Genomic DNA, 26,208 nt, shown 5'->3' with positions numbered 1-26,208 from the left:
AGTAGCCCCCTTGATAATTGGCATGCAGAAGCTAATATGCCATGTCATATTCGTTAGGTTCAAAACTTCCTCTATGAATATATGAAGTAGGCGCATAGCAGATTCGCGCTGCCTGCTTCATTTACTAACTGGCCAACCGACAAAAAACTAAAGATTGTTCATTGAGAATATCTGTCTATCTCCAATGAAGTCGTTGTGGGCAACTCATTATTTTTTTGTAACGAAGTGCTTGTTTGCATGTCGCAATCGAGAACGAGAACCGTTTCGTCTTGGAGGAATATAACAACACCCTTCTTTCTGGAGCACAGAAGAAGAATCTCCATTAATTAGTCATCTCATGAAAGACTGTGTTTCTCCACACACGATGATGCCCCTGAGAAATTATAACGTAATAAAAAGGGTACGCAAATGTAGTACTGTAAAACATGTTTAACATCGCTATAAAAAATGGGAGACCCTACCCCTTAGGGGCCACCAAACGCATTGGGAAGTTGCACTGCGTATGGACGCTGCGAAACCCCTAGCTTCCTGGAGCCTCCAAAACGTCGAGGCCCTTCATTCTTCCTTTTTCGTATAAGGGGAAATTCTGCCTACAAACTTAACGAAATAAAAACAGGAAGCCGTTCCACTCTGTGAAGATGGATGGCCAGCGAAGCTGTTTAGCATGTGACACAGACGTGACAAAGAATTCTTAACAAAGCTAGGAACGCATTTAGTGTCTTGATCGGTGGTCATTGTGACGAACGGTATTCACAAACATGTCGAGGACTATCACTCCCGAGGAGTCGGCAGAAAATAAACACACGTGACGGGACTGCCACCCGGCGGGAAGAAAGGAAACTATATCACGGAGGCGCTTGGAACGGCGATATAGAGAGGGCGGTGCGGTTCCCTCCCCCTCCTCTAATCCTGCCGCTGAATTTGTTCATGGGTGACATGACACGAAGTCGTGACGTCATTTTGTCCGCCAATTCAATGGCTAGGGTGCCGTGGAATTTTTGTGTGCAGGAAACAGAAATGACGTCACCACTTCGTGACGTCATGTGACGTCACGAGTTCATGTCAGGTGTCGTTAGTTTTTTCGCTAAATTTAGCGGGGAAGCTGCATTTGTGTTGAGGTCACGTGACGTCAAATTTCCAGCTAAATTTAGGGAACAAATTTCCCGCCAAATTTAGCGTAAAACATTCCCCGCTAAATTTAGCGGGGAAATAGACGTCACGTGACACAACTTCGTGGCGTCACATAACGTCACGAATTAGTGTGACGTTACGGCTTTCCGACCGCACATGACGTTTAGAAGCCGTCGTGTCATTTCTGTTGCAGCATACCTTCGCCGTAAAAGGGATCACGCTTCCCGCGCCGGAGACGGAGGAGCAACTGTCTCAAAACGTCGAGTCACCACCGCTTTCAAACACACCATATGTTCACAAGAGTTCTGTTCCAGAACACGTGCTCACAGCCGAAAAAGAACTGCTACGTTGCAGGAAAAAAAACCTTGGTAAAATAAAGACCTAGGCAGTCGGGGTTGAAGCCCCTCATCTTGGTGTGGCAGAAGGTTGCTCCGCCAACTGTACCAAACACGTTCAAGCATATCTCACTTAACACTTCCCTGTTTTTGGCGGCTAGTGTTTCGAGATCTAGAAGATCAAGCTATTCGCCGGCGCCAATGTCCGTCCACCTCTATTGGCCGCCCAACCCTCTGATATGACTGGATTAGCTGCTGGTAAGTCATAAGAAGCTTAAGTCTGTCTCGTGTGCCAAAATGCTTAGGTGACTTTGGGCAGGCTTAGGCCTTGGGCAGTTGTAAAAAAAAGTATTCTTTCTTTACAACTGCCCAAGGCCAAATTGTAACTAATTACAGTCACAATTACTCCTCCATAAAATTAGGTCAGTGACACAGCAAAACAAAATTTGATACTACCTCGGCGATACTTTCGTCCTTACTGTGCTTCCGTTAGATACAAAACACAATAGAGAACGTTGGTTGAGTTGAGGAACATCGAAAGAATGAAGGCTGGTACACACACTTGCGTGAGTTCAACCGAGTTCCACTGCAACGGCCTGCGATAATAATCTTTTCACGGATTGCTATTGCAACGGGGTTTTAGGCCGCTTAAAACCGCCATTGCTGCAGCGCGGCAGAATCAAGAGGCTCAAAAACAGGTTGCAGTCGCGCTCGGTAGGACTCAATGTAACTGTGTGAATCGCCCTTGAAACCCGACCTAAAAGAAGCTTTTCCGCAGGGTAGGAAAATCCTCCTCGAAACCCTTCCCATTTAACCTCTCCCACTGCTATCTTGACGACCCGTCTACGAGATTGCGGCGAGGGTCCCGGAGAGTGATCGACAGGACTTTGTCGGGGCGGCGGCTGGCCTGGTTTGCCATCACGGTGCCGCGAATGCACCTGTGCGCTCGGAGGTGAATTGCGTCGTGGAGGAGCTCCGCCGATCGTATCTGGTGCTCTTGGAGGCGGACAAGGTGGGCCGATTCGTCATAATTAACAGAGACAAATTCGGAGAGAAGGTGGATGAGGCACTAAAAAAGAACTTTGTTCCCCTAAAGAGACGCCCATCAGGAGCACTCCGGTCCGAAGTCAAATCTGTTTGTGAATCTCTCAGCTTCCCTTCCTTAAAAACACTAGTTTCTGCCCCGTCAAAACAGTACCTTTCCATCTTCTTCACGGCAAAGCACACAAGCCAGACATTCCCCTTCGAAGCATAATCTCTGAGGGGGGATGCTGGCCCAGAAACCTCTAGCCCTCTTCCTACAAAAGGACCTTTGCTCTATCGATCTTCGCCACTCCTTTCGCGTCAAGGGCTCCCTTGAGATGATTGATTTCATTCGACCTTTGCATTCAAATCAGGACCAGTACATGTTCTCGCTGGATGTCGAGGACATGTATTACAATCTCGACCTCAAAATCCTTCAAAGCTCTGTTTCTGAGGCAATTGACCTACATGGACTCACGACGTTTCAAAACGCGTCTGGAATCCCGGTCGGAGGCTTCCTCGATCTCCTCCGGCTCTACCTGGAATCCACTCTGGTTGAGCACGAGAAAGTGTTTTCATTCAGAAATCGGGTGTGTGTATCGGTTCCTGCCTCGCGCCGATCCTCAGCGAGATTTATCTCTTTTTCGTGGATCGCGCGGTGCAGGAGCATCTTGCTCGCTCGGGTAATGAATGTAAGATCTTTCGGTACATTGACGACTATCTGGTTCTTCATCCTGTCTCCAACTCATATGTTTCCATTCTTCAGGCATTCAAAACTCACGCCAGTGGCCTCACCTTCAAAAGGGAAGACCCTACTCAGGAGGGTCTTCAATTTCTCGACCTTCGACTGACCTACTCGTCTCACGGTCTATGCTGGTCTTTTCAACGGCGTTCCCAGAAACCTGTCCTCCCCTTCTCTAGCCACCATCCAAAAACCGTTAAGTCGGAATTGTCCAGTCTGTCCTTTCCTCCTCGTGCAAAAAGTCCTGCGATCATAAGATCAGAGGGAGCCTGTCACTGCAGGCCACCAGGCTCAGGAGGGCGGGCTACCCTGTCGACCTTTTAGATAACATCAGCAAGAAACTCATCCTGCAGTCGAGGAGCCGCCCAAAAGAGGCTCCCTCCGGGACCCGGTCTGCCCGCCCTGCTTGCATCCCGTACTCCCACAACACGGCACACCGACTCCGCGCGCTTGCACGTCGATTCGGCACCAGAGTTCTTTTCACATGTAAATTTAAGTTGGGAGGCATTTGCAGGCGAGTAACCAACCCAGAGCCCCCCACCCACATGCACAAAAAAAAAAAAACACGCGCAGTGCTTCCGGCCCTGCACGAGGAAAAAGGTGAAGAGTATTCCTCTTGTGTGCGGGGCCGAGTACATCGGCCAGACGGGGCGGTGCGTGAATGACCGTCTCCGGGAGCACGCCAAGGAGATCTTGTCTCCTTCTCCAGACTCCTTCCATCCAGTCGTGGTTCACGCCGAGAAAGACTGCCCGTCCTGCACCCCCGAGTTCTCAAAAACCAAAATTCTCGGCGGGCACAAATGTCGATTCGGCAGGGAAATCCTTGAGTCCCCACATATCAAATCTTCAGTCTCAAACCTGTCCAGCCCATCCCTTTCTCTTTCTGATCGAGAGATTCGCTTCCTGCGGGGCGAGAGGGTTCCTCCAAAGACATAAAAAGTCTAAATTCGCGCATCCTCTTCTCCTTCTCTTCTCAGCGCCTCTCCCCCTTCCCTTCCTTCCCCAAGAGAGCTCTGCCGGCACATCTTCTCCTCCTCTTCTCCGCGCCCTTCCCCCCTCCTCCCTTCTTTCCCCAAGAGGGCTCCGCCCGCACTCGGGGCTGCGTGTAACGGCGACGTGTCGAATGACACACAGCAGACCCCCCCTCTGCTATGCACGCTTAGCTGCGAGCTGGCTCGCGCTTCTCTTACCCACCATCCTCCCTCTCTACCTCCACGACGCCCCCCGTCGAGCCAGACACGTTTTGTTGAAAGTCGAAAGCCTGTCTTGTCTGTTTGTCTTAAATGTTCCTCTTTCCTTAGTTATGGAAGCGTTTGTTGTTGTCGACACTCACACATGTGCGACCTTAAATGGATAGTGAACCGAAATTTGGATTTCAGAAAACAATACAGAAGCTGTTTGCGGTACGCTATAATTCCTACAACACTACTCGTAAGACGATATCTCAAAATGACGGCCGTATTCTTGGGGAAAAAAATGTCGAGATTGAAAGAGGACGACGAGGCGCGTGACGTCAAGATATCTCGTTTCCTCCTCTTTTCGTTTCGCCCTCTCAAGGCGGTGAGGCGTTGAAGACGCGAGGCCGTTCCCTCTCCTTCTCAAAACAGTCAAACGTAAGCATATCTGCAAAATGCGCCTCCTTAAAAAAAAAACAACAACAAAAGCCGTTTACAATTCCCTGTAACGCCGGTTAGAGCGCAGCTCTTGAGGAGGAAGATGGAAGCGTACTGAGGGATTGGTGACTCCTTGAGGTCACGTGACCTCAAGGGGGTCACGTGACCTCAGGGGGTCACGTGACCCCAGGGGCTCACGTGACCTTGGGGGTCACGTTACCTGAAGGGGTCACATGACCTTATTGGGTCACGTGACCTCAAGGGGGTCACGTGACTTCAGGGGGTCACGTGGCCTCAGGGAATCACGTGACAGGGGTGTCACGTGACCTCAGGGGGTCACGTGACCTGAAGGGGTCACATGACCTTAGAGTCACGTGACCTCAGGGGGGTCACGTGACTTCAGGGGGTCACGTGACCTCAGGGGGTCACGTGACCTCAGGGGGTCACGTGACCTAGGGGTGTCACGTGACCATCTTGAGGTCACGTGACCCACCTGAGGGCACGTGACCCCCAGAAATCACGTGACTTCAGGGGGTCACGTGACCTCAGGGGGTCACGTGACCTAGGGGTGTCACGTGACCATCTTGAGGTCACGTGACCCACCTGAGGGCGTGACCCCCAGAAGTCACGTGACTTCAGGGGGTCACGTGACCTTAGGGGGTCACGTGACCTCAAGGGTGTGTCGTGACCTCAAGGGGGTGTCGTGACCAGGGGGTCACGTGACCTCAAGGGGTCACATGACTTCTGGGGGTCACGTGACCTCAGGGGGTCACGAGACCTCAGAGGGTCACGTGACCTCGGGGTGTCGCGTGACCTGGGTGGGTCACGTGACCTAGGGGTGTCACGTGACCTCGCGGTTACGCCGACGGCGTCGCCGACGCCGACGGCGACGCCGCTCAAGCCGGAAACGGGCCCCTAAGAGCTGCGTCCTAAAAACAAAACAATACAGTCATCCGTTCGATATCTCGTTGTATGAGTGATGCTTCGATGTTTGTAGCATCCCGTTGCACGCTTTTGCCACCGTGCTTTGTGAACTTCAGATTTCGATTCAGCATCCGTTTAATAGCTGGCTCCCGAAAGTTGCGTCGGACACCTTACCTCCTTTTGAAGTAAAGGTGTGAGAAATGCTTGACGAATTGCACTGTGCGTTTTTTTTTCGAAATGATTGAACAGCTTGTCGACTTTGTAAATGCACGAGGCTTTGTTGTTACAGTAGCAGTTTGATGTTAGAATCAAGGCATGTAAATCTAAACATATTTCAGTCAGCGAATATTGCGCAGTTGTGGCACGAGAAAATAGAAATGCACTTTAAATACACCTACAATACATTGATAAATTATGTTTTTTTTTATATAAGCGTTTTCAGGTCTGAAGACATATTCCCACGCGCCTACTCATCCGAGTGGAAAGCACGCTAGGCTCCCACGCAGGTGTCTTAGGTATTATTCCTGGCACATTAGGCGCTTTTATCCTTCCTTTTATAAGTAGACGATTCTAGAAGTTTGAAGACCCGTTTAGGTAGTTCATGTTCAAATATACATTTCGAGAAGGATCGCAGCAAAATATTCCAGGGTTCTGGGAAAGCTTAAAAGAAACTACACCACGCCGGGGAGCCAAGGTATATGTGTGGATGATAGCGAAGCTTCCATAGAAGCCTGTGGGCACAAAGATGGCGGCTCATGGGCCGCAGCGCCATCTGTTAGATGTGCGTCATTGTCATTAGTCATGCTCGCCTGTGACGTACAGGAAGTGACGCTTTATGAAAAAGAAAAAACACGATATGACGCAATATCCTCTTGATTGTGACGTCACAATTGTTTTTGGCGCGAAATTGAAAGGATTTTTACCGGCGGCGCGAAATTCAAATTGTTTTCAAATGTTCTATATCCTTGTTTGTACCAATCACTCCCATGTAATCCCTTTTACAAAAAAAAAAAAAAAAAAACAGTTTGTTTTCTCAGTTTTGGGAACCACTCCCAATAAGTTCCTATCTTTTTCAACTCAGCAGTGTGTTACAGCACGCCTATAAAAGCATATTTATTATTGTAACAATGGCTTGCTTGCCAAGAAAGACAAAAAGGCACAAGCTTGGTTTACACAGTTTATTATATACGAACTTACAACACCACCACTGAGCACTTAAATATTCATATGGCGTTAAAAACATAGTGAAATGAGGTTTGGACAACTCTATATGCACGCAGTTAATACTCTCAACAGGAGGCACGTTTACTCATTTATCTTGCACTGTTCACGTTGAGAGCTCGTAACTAGGTTTAAGCATATCAATCAGAGGTGGAAGTGCGGGGTTGTTCTTGTCTTTTGCATTTGAATGACCTCATAATTTAATGCTTTAAGAGATTGAAAATTGAGACCTTTTGTTACAGTACATGCGCTCGCCACAAACATATTTTGCTCCACAGCTTGGCTGTCTATGTGGTTAGTACGCAAGAAACTGCCACAAATTGACAGAAAAAAAAGCCTTAAAATTGTTATTAATTCGTTCTGTTGCAAAATTGTTAGCACCATACTGACTCACTGATTTACCTTTCATCGCAGTTTGATTTACTTTTGTATACCTCAGACAGCCGAACATTAATCCAGGTTTATGTTTCAAGTAGTCACACTGCACAAGTAAACATCGAGGTCAACGCTTGCTCTTACACAATCTACAATCATGAACAGGGAGTATAGGGTGTCTACCAACCTGGAAAATCTAAAATTCTCAAGTAATGCGAATCATATTGAAAGGACAGGGTAATATCAAGGAAACCATAAAAAAGTTCCCAGTCAGTAAGAATGATAAACGAATGTGGAACGGCAGCGTGCAACGAAGCCCGATGATTGCACGTTGGTGCCATTGCACTGATTTGCGTTGCTTGACACGTCATTAGGCAGCGCATGCCACTAAGCACTGCCTGTACCGAAGTAACGGTCAACATTTTATCAAAATATTCAGAAAAACCTTGGGAAAATTGAGAAATTTGGAATAAGTGATTTCGTAGATACCCTGTCCCATCATTCAAGTGGGCGACGTCATCTAGCACTATACAGCGAGGGTCGAATTAATCTAACATAGTTTAAATAGAATTAAAAAATTTTGATATTGATCCATGGAAAACTCAAGTTCATCTGGCTGAACCTATACATTAACTGCGGTGTCTGTGCATGCGAAACAAACTGTTACACTTTATTTAAAGTATGCTAGATTTATTTGGTCATCGCTGTAGACAGTTTCGGCAAAGCGTGTGATAATTTAGAGGTATGTACTTGCACAATCCGGTATTCTATCGCGAGCATTGAATGCAACATATAAGACAAACTAAAGGCACTTCCTGTGGGCATAACGCAAATGTTGTCTCATATGCACAGCCTCTGGACTTGTTGCTTCGTTCTGCGTCTCACAGCTGCATCAAGGAGCTCAGTATTCTTTTTACGGGCAATCCAATGAAGCCTCGCCCTTGCAAACAAAGCAAATAAAGCAAGGGAAATTGGCGTTCGCACCAGACTCTGACCGTGTTATGGAGAATCTGTTTTCGAGTGCATCTTGGTTGAGATGGCCAGTCAGAAGGTATCTGAAACCATACTCCGATGTCAGGTGCTCACAATACAGCATCACAGACCGAATGGTCAAGAAGAAACCGCGAATGCAAGCAGGCTGCCGTGGGCACCCGAAAACGTTAAGGCTTTCGAACACAAGAAGGCATTCTTTTTGAAACTCTTTGTGAACAGAGCCTTCGTGCGTTGCAGACACATATGCGCCCTTCCCGCGTTTCTGTAAGGTGTTCAAGCTATCAAAAAGACGATCAATTGTTTTCAATAAACCGGGCCGTGTGGATAGCTTGAACTGGCAGTTGCTGGAAAGTTACCATAAAAAACATTGCAGCAGCACTGTGATTACTGAATATTAGCGCTGCTAGCTTCACTTACATCTTGGAGGCAAAACTCAAATTAAAATGCTTTTCACTGATCCTTGGCATGAATCGGATTTCAAGCTGTTTGTCTTTTTCGTATTCTTCCCTGAGGAAAGAGGTTCTCAACGTGGGGTGGTCCTTAACTTGAAAATTGTACTTGAATAAAATATTTTGTGAGCACTTCAGCAGGTGCGGAACATCAAATGGAAAAAAGTGGCTTCTTATTCACAGTTATGTAGGCCTTCTTCTCAGGGGTAACAAGGCAATTAAAAATACAAACATTTTGATTCCCTTGGTCACATACGACCACTACTGGCTCCAGGCCGGCTTCCACAAGCTAATTCTGGCACTGCAAAAGGCGGTCTCGCAAAATGTTGGAAGGTGTTGCTCCACGAGCAAAAAAAAATAGCAAAGTGGCTGCTTCCATCGCGTGCGAATGCCTGTAGCCATAAACACAAGACAAGAGCTTTGTCTGTGAAGTTATGGTCTCTTCCAGTGTTACTTTCTTCGAGCCCTTCGAACCTGTCCACCGGATTGTACGAGAGCTCTTTCGCGACGTGCATCACGTCAAAAACAGTGATACATGGCTTGTTTTCTGGTAAAAAAGATGCTGCACGTATTTTGACACATTCGAAAACTGGGTACAAACCATCCCTCAGGGGAACACGCCGAAGCGAAAGCTGTAACGACCTAACGGATATTAGCCTCAACAATTGCCTGCAGTACCGGTAACCCTTAGGCCTGTGAAAGTACAAGCCCAAGGCAAAAGCTTTGTTCTGGCTGCACCACCGCCTGCCGAACCTGCTTGGATTGGACACTTACAGCTGAGCTTCCACAAGGGCAGCAACGGTTGGAGACACAAGGCTACGTACTGTTTCAACTACCTCAGTGGCAGCCAGCATATGACGCAGTCCCTGGAGTCGTCGCTGGAGTTTTTTGTTGTGTTTCCGAAGCTGTCCAAGTTTGGCCCTCAACACGTCCATCTTCCCCTTGCCCTCCGTGCGGGTGGCCCAGGACCCTGCAAGGGGAAAGCAAAAGCAATTATGAAACGTTTCGAGAATCGATGAAAGAAACAATGTGCCTCCACTGTAGAAGATGTGGAAGTACAAGTAAACTTTGTGCATTATGACAGACACCTACGTTGGTGAGAAACTGTAGAAGTCGAAGTCACCGACGCCTCATAATAGGTAGGGGAAGGTTCGGGCACCCACATATCGTTTCCTCCAGACGGCAGCCCATGTCCATCCATCGCGTATGTGTGATCCACTACAAAAAACAAAACAAAGGAAACAAAGTGACAGAGTGGTTGCAAGAGGCTGAACCAGCTATAACAGGTCAAGTACTATGCAACAAAGTAATCTTCAAAGACCGTCCTAAACAATGCACACTATCAAAACTTACCATGAACTCTGGCTGGAGAGCTAGTCTTCGAGCTACAGGTCACAGCCGTGAGACTGCTCCCCACATCTGCAAAGCAATGACGAGGCAAATAAAAAATATTTCAAAAACAGTAGTCATTCTATTGTATTTCAAAAACATGGTCATAGATGTTTTGCATGTTTCCCAAGAAAGCACAAGTACTGGAAACAAACTCTATTATAGGAAGGATAGCTACTACGCGACAGTCCAAAATATACAAGAAACATGGCCTGCAACACTTCTCTGCCAATATGCAATTGATTTTACCTTGTTCCGTAGTGTGGTTCGTGTGACACCGTGATATCCGGTGCGTGTCACACCGTGATGATGTAGGCCCACCGCTGCTACTGCTGCTGGCCAGTGTGGACTCGCCCTCGCTGATCAATAGGCCAGGGCTGCTGCACTGGACGGCATCTCCGGCACGTATTCAAAGTTAAGCACACACGTTATGTACACTGAAACAGTTCCCTGCATCTGCATGTGAAATACCTTCTGAATAAGCTTACCTTCTCAGTAATAATGAAAACAGGATTGCATGCTTACCTTCAGTGGTGAAATATGCAGGTATTTCATGACGACGCAGTCTTCCTCCATAAAAAAATGCAGGGGGCTTGAAGTGCCTGGAGCATACCGCCCGTTCCCGCAGCTTCTGTGGTGTCTTCTTTCTGTAGGCCTGTGTTCTGGCAGAACTGAACCCAGACCCTCCGCCTGAATGTGAAGCAGTGTATTACTTTACATAACCTGGGCTAAAGTGGACATTTAAGAAAGAAACAAGATTACACAATAGTCTTAGCGATAAACTGGTGACATCATTGTACTTGGTCTCCCGTCAGGGTCCAGCGAACGCCATGAGCGCAGAGCACACCTCTGTGCCCGTGAGGCTAGATTTAAACGTAAACATTTTTGACAGAGGTCTGTCTGGTTAGGAAGAAATTGACAGAGTTTTTGCGGACTCTAACCAAAGTTTCAACGCAGACGATTGCATTACTAGATTAACGAGCACGACATCTACAGCAAGTAGACCTGATAGTCGCCAGCATGCTAGAGGGACGACACAAAACACGTTTCAAGCAGAAAGGATGTTTTAGTGTTATTCACGCCATAACACGAAAGTTCGTTAACACTGAAATGTTCAGTCATTGTCTTTTATTAGGTTTTGGGGGTCACGCAGCCGTTCAGCAAAGGTCAAGCTAGGCCGCCACTAATATCTGAGATTAGTTTCGTCTCGCACAGCTTGTAACAAAAACTGGGCGCAAAAAAGCTCGATCAACGGGTGCCTATTATTAAGTGAGCATGCATAGGGGCCCATAGAAGAGTTCAAGAACTTACCAGACATCACCGGACAACGGACATCAGGACATCAGACTTAGTTGCAGCGGACACAGCTGCTACAAGTTTCACCTTGCAGAGTCTACAGGAAAACGATGGAGTGTGATGTTAGCGGTGCAGTCATCACTTGGGCATCGCTCTTCCGAGCAGCGTCTCTTTACATGGGGCAGGCTCATCGTCCCGACGAACGCAGCCTTGAACGCGCCCGGCGGGCACTCGACGACAAAACCCGCAGAACGGCGCAATAGGCTTTAACTAGTACAAACTGTTTTGCACTGGGACACGTGGGAAAACTTAAAACCACGAATTCATTAAACGATTGTAAAGTGAAAGTTTGACGGGAGCTACAGAAATACAGACACACTATACTTCGTTTCAGCTTCGGTCCGAGCGCGGACAATGTTATGAGCCGAAGGGCCAATCAAACAGCGCAAAAAGCGCAACGTCATGGCGTGCTCTCTGCGCTTGATAGGACTAGCCGGCGGAGGAGCAGGCGCAGGGAGACAGCGAATACCGGCTTGTCCTCTCAACTGCAGAGAGCACGCCATGACGTTGCGCCTCTGCGGCTTTTTGATTGGCCCTTCGGATCATAATATCAGCCGCGCTCGGACCTAAGCTGAAACGAAGTATAGCAAACGCAAACAATGCAAACACGAGGCGTATCAGGACTGCGAACTTCTGCCGACGGCGAAAAATAGTGACGTTGTAGATGTCGCAACGAGTATTGACAGCATAATACATATTAAACATAACCTAAAAAATCATCCAACTGAACATGCTTGAACTAAGTTATTATGAATACGTAATACTTTTATTTAAAGCAAACTATAATAAACACCGGAAATGTCTCTTTAATGCTTTATCAGCTTAGTGTTTGGCCGCGCAAAACACAGTCGCGCTGCGGTAGTACTGCCTCCAGGGTGATGACGCTGACGATTGGTTTTGGGACACTTTTTTGCTCCACTTTCGCTACCCATATGAATTGACCTTGGGGGAGCCTTTCGTTCACGCTCCACCCTGCCCTTACGCCGCCATCGACGACCGCTATGTCCGGTGAATCTTATCTTGTTTGGGCGCTGGTTCGCTTTTTAGAGCGCAGCTCTTAGGGGCCCGTTCCCGGCTTGAGCGGCGTCGCCGTCGGCGTCGGCGTAACCAAGGTCACCTCAAGGTCATCCCAAGGTCACCCCAAGGTCACGTGACCCCCCCCCCCCCCCCGAGGTCACGTGACCACCCCCTAGGGTCACGGGACCCCCCGCCGAGGTCACCTGACCTCCCCGATGACGTCATCGTCACTGATGACGTCACCGGCATCCGCATCGTCATCATCACTGATGACGTCACCAGTGACGTCATAGATGACGTCACCAGCATCCACAACGTCATCGTCATCATCACTGATGACGTCCCCGGCATTCACATCGTCATCGCCATCATCACTGATGACGTCATCAGTGACGTCACTGATGACGTCACCGGCATCCGCATCGTCATCATCATCATGACGAATGACGTCCTCAGTAAAGTCACTGATGACGTCACTGACATCCGCATCGTCATCGTCATCATCGCTGATGACGTCATCAGTGACGTCACTGATGACGTCATCGGAATCCGCATCGTCATCGTCACCGATAACGTCATCAGTGACGTCACTGATGGCATCATCGGCATCGTCACGTGACCCCCAAGGTCACGTGACCCCCCCAGGTCACTTGACCCCCCCCCCCCCAGTACCCTTCCCTCCTCCTCCTCAAGAGCTGCGCTCTAATTCGGTGTTACAGGGAGTTGTAAACGGCTTCCACTTTTTTCAACATTTTCTTTTTGTCAGTTTTTGCCACCTCATCAAGTGTCATTCGTGCTAACCCTGGGTTTTGTTTTAGACGTCGGTGAATAAGAGGATAAAACGTCTGAAATATATAACCACAAAAACAAATCATGAGGTGAATATTTACGTAACAAAAATTAGAATGCGTAATAAAACAAGGATATTTAGCTGCACGTATGCCTTGCCCAACGTTTCTTTATGGTAACCAAAACGCCTGTAGCACGGTTCGGCCGTCCTCTAGTGTTATTCAGCTAAAAGAGAGGGGAGGCAACGGCAGCGCCGCTTCACAGCGACTGCAAACAAGAATAAGGTTGGTTGTCTAGAACCTAGCGTTGTTACTAACAGCAAGAAAACTGGCGTCAGCTTTATTTTGTTTTCTTAGTAACTGCTTTAAGAAGACTGAAAAAAAAACATCAAATTATGTTTTGCATCAAAGTACGCATTCAACCGATGACGTGCCATGTTATAGTAAACAAAAATAAGAAAACATTATCGTCTATTTATTTTAAGAAGCTGACCCACAAAAATGGTTACAGGTTGTAGGCAACTTGGAGCTTTTTGAACATGTGTTGAAAGTCAGCCCGAATGCAAATAACCGCTCGCATCTCCAAAATATGGGAGGTGCTCTAATATCTTTTGAGCCGCATGCCATCTTTTGGCACATCTTCTTGAGTCAATATTCGTGTTGAACATTATTTCAGCAGAAGACGGAGCGTTACCTTATGTTTTGACATTACAAAAAACTGTTGTAGTGAAATATAACTAGGGAGGGCATTGCTAATTACTGTACCTATAGTGAGGCAAGAAATCGCTTGGTGTTATACTCTCCGTGCCTTTGTAAGCAAAAAAAAAGTGATGGCACCAAAGGAAAAGGCGCACAGATCCGCTACACCAATTTGCTCGCACTTTGACCTGTATTGAACTTTTCTTGTAAGAGTTTCTCTATTATTGTTGTCATTGAAAGTGCGTTTCTTTATAGCAGTGTGCTTCCCCTCCGTTGTGGGCGAGGAAGCTGAAGAGTGACGATCTGCATTCAACCACGCATTGAAAAAAAAAGAAATAAGACTCGAGTCAAGTTGTTATGCGTCGTGATGATAGGCCTTAAGCACCTGCAGTATGTAAGACCTTGCGTTTTGTAAGTTCAGCTGACACTGTGATTCCAATAAGACTTAGTTTCACAAAAACACCCTTTTTTAGAGATGATTTATTTTGTTGACATTCGAAATTCCTGCTCTTTTCCACCGCGATTGAATTCCAAACTTTATTAGATTCAGATCATTTCCTCCCGTAAATAAGTAAGGAAATTACTTTGCAAATATTTTGTGAAATAGGTGATTATTTCCTAACAAATAACTGATGAATGTAAGGGATTCCAAGTATATTTGTTATTTCTAACCGATTACGTACATGTCTTACTTTAGGGGGCAGATGGAATATGTCACGCTTAAAAATATCACTTTCTGTTTTCACTTGGTGGGAGCGAGGTGCACAAATGGGTGACGACGACTATGCTTTTCCTATGGGTTCCGATTTCGGCCAAGGGGCAAGCGGCACCATTCCCGTCTGCTAATTGGACGTGACGCCACAGCTTGCGCGATATCAATCAAAGACATTTTCGTCCGGTCCGCGACTTCACAATCGGGCATTATGTTGCGAGAATGTCTCACCAGAATACAGATGGCGAGACTGGTCTTGCTACCACTGATATTTTGTGATTGTCAATGACATCTTCTGTAGACCAACAGAACAATGGACCTTTTCACATACTGACGGCACCAGGCGGTGGCTGCACAAACTAAAAATCGAGGAAGTGACCGACCTGCGCTACCAATCGATACCGGGAGCTACGCTACCAGTTTCTTCGCTCTCCGAGCTGCGTCGCGTGCCCAACGTGAACTTAAAGATGGGCATCCGTGGCGTCCACCCAATCGTTGTGTTTTCTTTCCGTCCACCTTCTTTTTTTGTGTAACCCAATTATATATATGCTGCAATTACCTGTTCTACTCGCCTATCCACAGGCTCATTCCGAATTTCCTCGGTTTTTCGTTCTGTCTTTCGCCGCTTGGCATCGGCCGCTCGCGCGTGCGCAGAACGCTTCTCGGAAAAGGTCTATTTGAGAATTTAAAATGAAGTGAGAGTTGTCAATGGCTTCCAGTGTAAAATAGGAGACGATCAGAACTTCAGCCTACGCGTAAACTGAAGTTATGATCATTAACTGAATGCTACAGACGCTGCGATATAAGATAAGACGCGTCTTATCTTACATCGCAGCGTCTGTAGCAGTCAGTTGATGATTTTCTGCTCTGTTAGCAGACGACGTACGGTGTTTGCTTGTTTCATTTTCATATGCGAGTGACGCTTCCTAGAAGACAAGCAGCGTTCACCGCTCTAGCACAACAGTCTAAAAAAGATATATTCTTAGACCCCTTGTCAGATATACGACACCCCAAAACTTCAGTTGGACGTGCAGCGCAGTGGTGTTCAACCGACACTACCAAATTTCACGAGCGGCTTGAAGGCCGAGTTGTACCACTTATTAAATTAGCTAATGTATATATAACTGACTGCAAAAAAAAGGCACTGGGGTTTCCTTGGCTTTAATGTGAAGCCTCTGTTGTTGTTTTTTTGTAGAGTTTGATGCGTACTTTAGCTTATTCATGTGTTATATCACACCGTCATCAACCCTCTCGCCAATGTTCGGGCAGGCTGTTCGACGACATTTTGCTGCGCGTCGAACTGAGATTAAGGGGTGTGGTACATGTGAAATGGGGTGTAAGAATGCACCCTTTTTAGGGTGCGTCTGCGTACAAACGCTAGGTTGGATCGCTCCACAGGAAGGAGTTTAGATGACGTTCTCGCTCCCACTGTGAAAAAATTGGACCCCTGGTCAATCTTCTGGATGCGCCGCCCCCTCTTCACGAAATTCAGCGTGTAGGCTGCTTGTCTACGGCCAAATATTCGGTTCCGTTCGTTTTTATGTTTCTCCCAATTTCGCAGCTTTTGAGTTTACAAATTAGAAGGTTCAAAAAACGAACATAGCACTGCGACAGATATTTAAATTATCCGACTCCTCAAAAGTTCAGCTGGGATAAAGCTACCGGTAACATAGGTAGTATGGTACGCTTCTCACACATGCTAAGCGTCGTCAGTCTTTTTCCTGCGTCACTTGATGATATAATCTGCGGCTTCTTCTAAGCCGCTTCTATAAGAAAACATTAAACCTGAAGACTTATTAAGGAGCTCCAGTTTTTTGGGAACCTTGGGAAGCTGGCAAACGTTGGAAATGTAACAAGAAGGACAACCACATCTCGTAGTGCTTGTATTATATGGTATTAAGAGTGACATTCTTAGTGGATGAGGTCATGATGCATCGCGCAGTCAAATAGCAGTTGTTTTGACCTCTTTCCAAAGGCGCTGTGCCGCGGCAGCTTTTTTATCACCATGTTTCTTCATTTACGTAATAAAAAGTAAAGGCAATGCACTTTGAGAGCAACTGCAAGAATATACCATTTGCGAATTTCGGTGCCATCTAGTGGTTGAAATGACGGTTTTATTTTTACCGTACTAACGGCGGCAATGGGCCTTTAGTCGGCAGTATTTTATCGGGTACTGTCACTTGCAAATGTCAACGGGAAACGAGAATGTGTTCTCCACTCCGCAGTTTTGTCTTGATCAACTCTTTTCATGTCGATATGGTCACAAAGGTTCAACCAGTCAGAATGACGCGCCAAAGCAGATAGACTCCCAGGTAAAGTTCTATACATCAAGGGTCTTCAAAGTCGAGTGTGCGCTACGATCTGCTTGACTAGACCTGCATTAGAAATGAACGTCTGCGCAGCTCTTGCATCCAATTCCCACTGCGCATCGTGCTAAAGTCTAGAATACATCGGCCTCGAATCTTCAGCTTAGCAGTAGCTTCGACTCGTTCCGTCATCAGCAGACAGAAGGCCGCTATTAGTACGGCACATTGCCATTTGTTTTTTCAAATTATGATTGTGATAAAAGTGGCCAGACTGAATTTCGAAAAGGGTATTTTCCAGATGGTTATAAACAGTTTTAGAAAAAGTGTCTATACATATTATTATAAATGGACGAACGATCTTCTCCCCCTTTTTACTTTAGAAACGGAGCAACGTTCGTTCCTGCTAACGAGGGAGAAAACTTTTTCTCTCGTCTCCGGAGCATTATGGCAGCTCCGAATCGAGTGAATCCTGCGCAGTAAGGCTTAAGAAAGAGGCTTGGATGATACGAATATCACCTCTCTTTTTGTGGAACGCTGTCGCGATTCATCCGAAAACACCCAGCATAGTTTTCGGACACGTAGATACATCGCACCACTGGTGCCCCCCAAGCCTGCTTAGCAGCTATGTTGGATACCGAGACAACCACCTCACATACATCGAGACAAATGTCTGCTTTGGGAGCGAGAGCTGTATCAAATGAAAGCATACAACTCGAGCTTTTCACGAAATACATTTATCGCTGACGCCGGCTTTCCGTGCAGATTATATAAAGCGTTTTCAACGCAGTCAAACAGCCATTTTGTTTTCAAAACTGCGATGTTAAGCGGAAACAACCGAAAGTCTGCTCAAGTTAAGTCGCAACGCCTGAAAGTGGGTCAGATCCCTGGCCACCAGATCGCAGGCACAGGCCGAATAACTCAAAATGTGTAGGCTAGGGGCGCTAGGCACCGTTAAATCAATCGTCCACAAAATAAATGTTAGCTCCAGCCTTGACACATACATATTTATTATACACACCTATACATTTCGCGTGCTACTACATGCGGTACAGTTCACATAGAACGAGAACATAGACATACACAGCACATAGAAATAGCAAAATAAACGCGCACTTTTGCTTTAATTATTTCAAGATTTTTTAAAAGATGGCACGAGTTAGGCGAGTGTTGTTTTTACCATTCATTTATGGATCTCAACGGATATAACGATATACGATACTCGTATTTGTAAGTTGGTTAACGCGGTAAACATTTTAATTAACCTTTAATCATTGGTTTTAGGGAGCTTGTTGTAATCGCAGCACTGACTTCATTCACTATTAGAGACCAAACGAATTCAAGGAATTCGTAAAATTGTAATGGTTTTTGAAAATATTATTTGGCACATGTTCGGGTTTTATTAATACATCTAAAATTTGCGCCCGAAAAGAAGGCTGAATGCCCTGCCCACCATGAAGCTTGGAAGAGTGACGCGTTCGTTTGAATCACGTTGTCACTCCCTCTGCAGCCTCTTTATGGTCGGCGCGCCCACGACATAAGTAACGACGTGACATAAATGGCTACGTCACTCTTCAAAGCGGTATTGAGTTCATGGCTAGCGGCGCTAATATTTTTGCGTCCCATTTTTTTTTAAATATAATCATAAAAACGCGATAAATAGTTTATTAATTTTTAAAAGAAAGATTACATTTTCGCTAAATCGTAAACTGTTTTGATATCTAATAGTAACGGCCTGCAATTGCTGCAATTGCAACCTGGCCCCTAAAATCAAATCATCGAAAGTTATTTGGCACAATTAATTTAATAGACATATTGCTAAATTAACCAAACTTTTCGCACAATAGTACGATAATAGGTATACCTATCCCAAGCGATCGCCTTCAACATATCAAAGATTCGAATAAAATAAAATCAATTAGGCCTTCACGAACGTGGCAGCACGATTCCGTTTGTTTTAGAAGCCATCATCAGTAGTCACCCAAATGTAACGGAGCCACAAAAACTAGACAGAAAACCTGAGTGCTGCAAAGCAAACGTAATAGACCCTTTCCGGAATTCAGTGCCATCTGGTGTCTCAAATGGCAGTTTATCTTTTACTATACTAATGGCGGCAATGAACCTGTGATCTGCAGTATTTTATGGAGCACCTTCACTTTTGAAGGTCCACGGTAAACGAGAATGTACACTTCACTACAATTATTTTTAAATCTCTTTTATCGTCGATGGCGAAACAAATGAAGCCACTCGGAACGAAGCGCCAACCCACATAGACGCCTTGATAGAGTTTTATACCTCAAGGGGCTTTGAAGCCGAGTGAGTGCTACTAACCGATTGACTGGGACCGAGTTAGAAATGAACGCTAACGCAGCTCTTGCGTCCAATTCCTGCTTCACGCCGCGCTAACGTCTAGAATGTATAGACCTCGAATCATCTGCTTAGGAGCATCTTCAACTTCTTCCTTCATCAATAAACAGAAGGCCGCCATTAGTATAGCACATATGCCATTTTCAGATGATGATGATGATAGTGATCAAAGTGGCCAGACTGAATTCCTGAAAGGGTCTATAATGTGCCGAAATGAAGCTTAGTGTATCCCATAACTTCCACTCAGGATACCTTTGAACCCAGTCACATCTATAGTCAAAAATGGGAACCGAGTTCCGATATTTGTCTATAGGTTGCGCCCCGTCCCGGAAGAAAAAAAAAAAAAAGGATACTGCGAAGGAATAGCCTCAGGAGCTGTGACGGATACACTCTTCCCCAAGAGTTTCGGAAGGCATTTGCTGTGCCCGTGCAGACCGTTGAAAACGCTGTCATTTGTGTTTTCAGTGAGCTACGTACCTTGAGCGGCGCCAAAATGAGGTCGGACGTCAATCACTACGATGCCGTTATCACCTAGCCAATGAACTGGTCGAAGTGTCGTCGGCTGATCTTCTATTGAAGCGCAGGAGGCCGAAAACATGCTGGAATATTACAAGCAGCCCGTTTAGAAGAACGCAGGCCGCTCGGCTAGGAGTATTTTTCCGTCCGTTTACTTCACGTCAATGAATTCTTGGAGGAAATGAGTCGCGCGACTTGGGGCAAATTTTGATATCTTGTGCATGGCCCCTGAATTCCAAATTGAAGAGGAATGGGTGAGTACAGCTTGCGAGTAAGTGAAAAAGGTCGAAACAAACCTTTGCATGAGTGGTGTGCAGAAACACACTACCATGCACATGTACGCGTTTTTGAAAGCTTACATCGCCCAGGTGACCTTCTGCGTGAACAAACTAGCTTGTCGACAGCCTTTAGGGGCTCGTCGTAATGCGTACCCGACTGTACTGAAGCAGGTACGACTCCAACATGACTGAAAGGATGTGCAGTGCGTCTAAAACAAACCAACAGACTGTTGAGCACTCGCTGCTGACATGAAGGGCGCTACTCCCAAGGCCTATCGTGAGCTCCCACATAGGCCAGGCACCAACGAATACAACCACGTAGCATGCTCAAAGTGGAGGCCTGAGGCAGGGTGGCAGATTCGCCTGTAAGGTCGTGGGCGTGATCAAGAGGACCACTAGTCGCTGCTATCCGCTTGGCCAGAGGCGGAAACAGTCACCTGATGCCTACGATGTTACGTGAACTAATTAATTTTGACTGTGAGAAAGTGACGGAGGGTGGACATTGGTCCCAAGAGCAACCGTCTCTTTCTTTCTTTCTTCCTTTCTTTCTATCTTTCGTTTTTTTTTTTTACTCTTTTTATATGATGACATTCCTTACAAGACTCTCGATACAAAGAGATTACACCTGAAATATCGATATACATATATATATATATATGTATATATATATATATATATATATATATTGTAGCGGTGAAGGAGAAGAGGTGGACTAACGGAAAAAGAGGTAGTTGAGGACAAAGAAACAATACTAGAACAGCGGTTTTTGGCTTACTTGTAACAAATGGTGGCAGCGGTGGAATTGTGGGGGAATCTTAGAGGTAACAGAGAATAGAAAACTTTCAGTTATGTTCGACAGAAAACTTTCACCCATGTTCTGGCTACCAGTTGGATGTTTCCCGAAAGTATTTGGAAACACTTGGCCAAGTACAGCAGTAGACCTTAGATGTAGTAGAAAACTGTACTAGGTTGGTTAATGTCCGGCTTAGTATGATCACAACGGAACAAGGAAACGTGTCCTTTGACGTCATTTGGGACTTAAATAGCTGTGATGATGACAAAGCTGCGTTACGACGTGCAAAGGATACTTCCAGCTCCGCCTCGGCACACCAGTCACAACCGACAATGACTGGTGGGTTTACGTTTTCCAAATAAGGAAACAGAGATTGACAGTCACGCCCAGAACTTCGACGGTTAATTCACAACACCCTAGGTAAGGTATGAGAGTACTGTTTTCTGACACGGGTCGAGTGTCCTTACAATCGGTGGCACTGCACGTGGTCCATGGATCGCAGCAAGTCAGCATCAGTGATGCTGACACCAGCCCCCGTGTCTATAATAACATCGATCGGTTGCGTGAATCCGTAGATTTGAAGTGAGAAATGAGGCGTAAGCGACCTGCTCACCGAAGCTGTGTCCAGAGGGACTTCATGGATAACGCGGGACCCTGCCCCGTCGGGCCCGCGGGGGTGTTTTCCTGGTGCTGACAGGTCGGATTCAGGCACGAGTGAGCAAGGTGACCTGGACGTCCACAGTCGAAGAAATGGCGCCAGTCAGGCCTACGAGGCATGTATTGCGGGTTGTCGGGTAGAGGAATCTGAGATATGGGGTGGACGGTGGAGGCGGTGGCTGTGTTCGCCGTGTCCATTCCCAACGAGTGACCTAGTGCAGCGCTGCGTGTGGTAGGTCAAGTGAGCCGCACACATTGCTGAATTTCGGCGTTGTGGATGGCACCTATGAAAGCTCATGTAGTAATCAGGTGAAGCCTGTCCTCAGAGCACCCTAGAAGTGCTTTTATTGCCAATCTATTGATAGTATCGGCCAGTTGTTGAAGTGACTCTGTTCCTTGGACCAAAGTATTCAGTGACTTGAGATGTGGCTGCTGCAGATAGGCTTCTAGTGCTTGCAGAGGGAGCTCACGCGTGGTTCTTTTGAATCCGGTTCACTTTCGAAAACGTCGGCAGCTTTCCCACGGAGCTGGGCCACAATAGCTGCAGCCTTGCCATGGGAATGTCACCCGGTTATTTGGGCTACCGTTTTAAATTGGATAATGAATGCGCGCCAAGATCCAAGGCCATCAAAAGTTTGAGGTTTGAGTGGCATACCATCAGAATGTAGATGAGCTAGTCGAGCCTGGGGTCTTACAGCTTCGTCGGGTAGGCGGAGACGTGCGGTAGACGTCCTTTGAACTTGTGGAAGGTCACCTGAGTCTCCTGGTCGCATAATTGGGACAGCATCTTCAAGGTGTTGGAGGTGTGTCTTGTGCAGACGAGGGGCGGTGGTGAACCTCGGTGAGTTGTTGGTTCACGTTATCTTCAACGTGAGTAACGCGGGCGGCGAGATGACTCTCAAACTGTTCCAGCAGAGTTGCGGCATCTGCCGCGCTCTTCTCCGCGAACCGCTTCTAGAGCTGTTCACTAAGCTCAGCCTACGGTGTCTCCGCTATCGCTGCGTGGAAGCGGGTATTCATGCTGTCTGGAAAAGATGCTACCAAGATTCTCGTGGCCGGTTTGAGGGGTGACGTTCGGCGGCATGTCGCTTCATGTACCATTCGTCAAATGCGCATAACACCACCGAACCTAGGCAAACCAGACCTTCAACAGATACAACCCCCACGGAGTCCATTCGAAGTATCAGAAATAGATCTCCTTGGACCCTTCCCAAAATCAAATACTGGCAACAGACACATTTTTGTAACGACCGACTACTTAATAAAGTGGGTTGAGGTCCAAACAGTTCCCGATACGTCAGCAGTTCACCTTATCAGCTTCGTAAATAACAATCTAGTTTTGCATCATGGAGCTCGGCGGATGACAGTCTCTGACAGAGGGACATTGTTCATGTCGCGAGCTTTCAGGGATACCCTTAGAAATTACGGGATTCAACATGCAGCTGCCTCACCATACCACCCTCAAACGAATGATATTGTCAAGCGCATTAACCGCACATTCATCAATATAATGGCATCATTTGTCAACGTGTCCCACAAGAACTGGGACCAATACGCCTGAACAGCCATGTTTGCACTAACTGCGCCTCAACAAATACAAGTCTATCGCTATTTCGGCTAGTCAACGGGAGACTGCCCACGCTTCCAGAGGAGGCGGCAATCAATTGACATGGACCCGCCGGGCAGAAGACTATGATTGTAACTTCTTCGCGCGATTAACCGAAGCAAGGGAGAAGACTCGACTGGCCGTCCTTCACAAGCAGTCGCTGCAAGCCGGGCAGCCAAGTCGAGTAACTAGAAGACCCTCGTTGAACCTGGGAGACTTAGTGCTTCTAAAAGTCATTTCAGACGCCCATTTCGATAAGAGAAATTAATGCCAAGATACACCGGACCCTTAAAAATAAGCAAACAGCTCGGTCTAGTAACATATCGCCTCAAGAAACTTCGGACGCTGCCTCACGTAGGTAGGCACCGGACACTCACTGCTCACATTGGCCAGCTGAACCTTTAGGTAACGGGCGAAGAACATGTTGCTTCTGTGCGAGACGGACAGCCCAGTCGGAGGCGCGAGTGTAACAGTGAAGGTGGAAGAGGTGGACGAACGGAAGAAGTACTTGAGAACGAAGAAACGAGACTGGAACAGCGGTTTTTTGTTTACCCTTAACAATATACATTCACACATACATGCAACGTGCATTTTTATCCCGCTGTGAAAATATTAAATGGTGATGCGAGATCAGGCTTGCGGGTTATGTGACGTGTAGCAGCGAGAAGTACTTAAATATAGCAGAACTAGCAAGGGTGACCTCTGGCTCCTAAACATTCCGTTCGTTGAATGTATCTATATTTCGCATAGCGTTTATAGGCCTAATCACAAAATGATATAGCACTTATCCACACTTGGGACGCAGATTTCTTAAACATTGGTGGCACGTCACAGTATCTAAGGTGCTCGCCGCTTCGGGGCACGCATATTCATGTCCCAAAAAAAGATTAAAAAATAACGTTAAGTACATGTAAATGAGAGCATCTGCATGCTGCTAGCATAAATCAGTATAAAAAAAAAATCTTACATTAGCGAACTCAGACAGCATGGCAAAGCAGAGCTGGTATACTGCGCAGGATCGGTCAGCCTCCAGTTTGATCTTTCTTATGAGGAAGGAAGGAAAGTAGGTGGGGGGGGGGGGGGGGGGGGGGGGGAGACGCGCTCCAGTTTTTCTTAATGTTATTTATATAGCATCGACAAAATAACTATCTTATAGCTTCAACTGACGCTATTGTCGAAGTTACGGGAAACTCTGCGCAATACTTCGTTCATTTTAAGTCCATAAGTAGACGTCGCTGCTAGCTAATCAGTACCATTATGCAGCTTCAGAAGCGTACCTCCACTGTTCTATTTTAAGTCCCATCCTACGATGGACTAAAAGCCAAAGCCACGGGCCGCCAGGTCCAATCACGTTCCACGCTATACTATGACACACTTAGCATTGATTAGGGGTGGACGAATAGTGCTCGAATCCAAAAGCGCCGCATCATTTCTGTAGCTTCGACGCTGTAAAGAGCCTATATGTCGTGGCCTTTTTTGCGAAGTAGACTTGTTGTGTCTCAGTGCTCTTCAATTCGAACCACTGCCCACCCGTCCCCTCATCAGTGATCCGAGACGCGGGTACGTATACGTGCATCGATGCGAAATACCGCACAATTTCTAAGTGGCTCGTGATTCGATCTGGCGGTCCGTAGCTTTGGCCTTTAGTCCAGCGTAGGGTGAGACAAAGTATAGCATGAAGTTTTCATCGACACAATAATATTGTGATCCTATCACTTTGAAGACGCTCATATTTGTACACTTAAAATCCGAAGCTTACGAACGCTCGATTCATTTCCATGCCTCTTCTATACACCGTTTCACCGTCCGACCGCAGCTGTACAATCCCTCGATGGCAATCAAGCAGCACCAAAAGGGCATTGTCAGGGCGCTTATCGCCTTCGTACGTTTGCTATCATCGCTTAAACTAAACACTCACATGAAAAGCCGCTGTAACCTTGCGCGTGTCTCTCTGCGTGATTGGTTTAGTTGTTGAGAGGAAGCCGACAACACAATAAGTGCAGTGGCGATGCACTTCTGCCCTGCTTAATTGGCTCCAAAGAATAGAAGCGTCGTATGTGGTCAGACATAAAGATATACGGAGCTCATTGCGGCCAGATCCCTTATTAATGCGAACCCTTTACATGCACTCTTTAGCCCCCCCGCGCCGCTAATTTAGCATGTTTAAGTTTTAATCGATAAGGCAAAATACGCAACGTTTTCACTGGGACGCCATCCGTCTTCTTGCATGCAGTGTTGCATGCTTACGAACTCAAGTTGCACATATGTGCCTCTTGTAAAAGAAGTGGGCATCGTGAATCGATCAGAACCGTTTGCTTTGAAACTTCTACGAAAACGGTGCGAATAACGTTTCATCCGAATGACCCGTCTTTCTGGCGCTCATGTATTTTGACCATGGATTATTTTGACCACGAGAGCCACAAGCCCTCGTGGTGGTCGGCGACTTCAACACGCCGCACCCGGACTGGGGTACCTGACGGAGACCGTGAAAGGCAGGAAACTCTTGCATGACGCCCATGACAAAGGACTGACTCTGATTATTGACCCGGATCAGCCCACCAACAGGGGAGATGCAAGGCAAAGGGACACCACGCCGGACCTAGCATTCATCGGGACGTGAAAGGAGCGGAGTAGATCAACACCTAGGAAGATCTGTGCAGCGACCATTTCGTGGCGGTGGCGACGGTCATAGCCGGCCCGGAAAAACCGAAGGGCAGAAGGATTAGGATTACGGAGTGGGACGCCTTCAGAGGACTGCTAGGAGAGTTTGAGGAAGAGGACATTGAGAACATCGCGGAGTGGACGGAAAAGTTGAGGGCCTGCGCCGAGGACGCGACCAAGACCGTGTCACAGGAGGCGAACGTGCTGACGGCAGACAGTAAGCTCTTACATATGTGGGAGGCCAAGTCCAGCATGCAGAG

Source organism: Ixodes scapularis, unplaced genomic scaffold, assembly GCF_016920785.2.
Source record: "Ixodes scapularis isolate PalLabHiFi unplaced genomic scaffold, ASM1692078v2 PGA_scaffold7__128_contigs__length_106722199, whole genome shotgun sequence".
Taxonomy (NCBI): Eukaryota; Metazoa; Arthropoda; class Arachnida; order Ixodida; family Ixodidae; genus Ixodes; species Ixodes scapularis.
The sequence above is the reverse complement of the archived record's forward strand: the minus strand, read 5'-3'. Positions refer to the sequence as shown.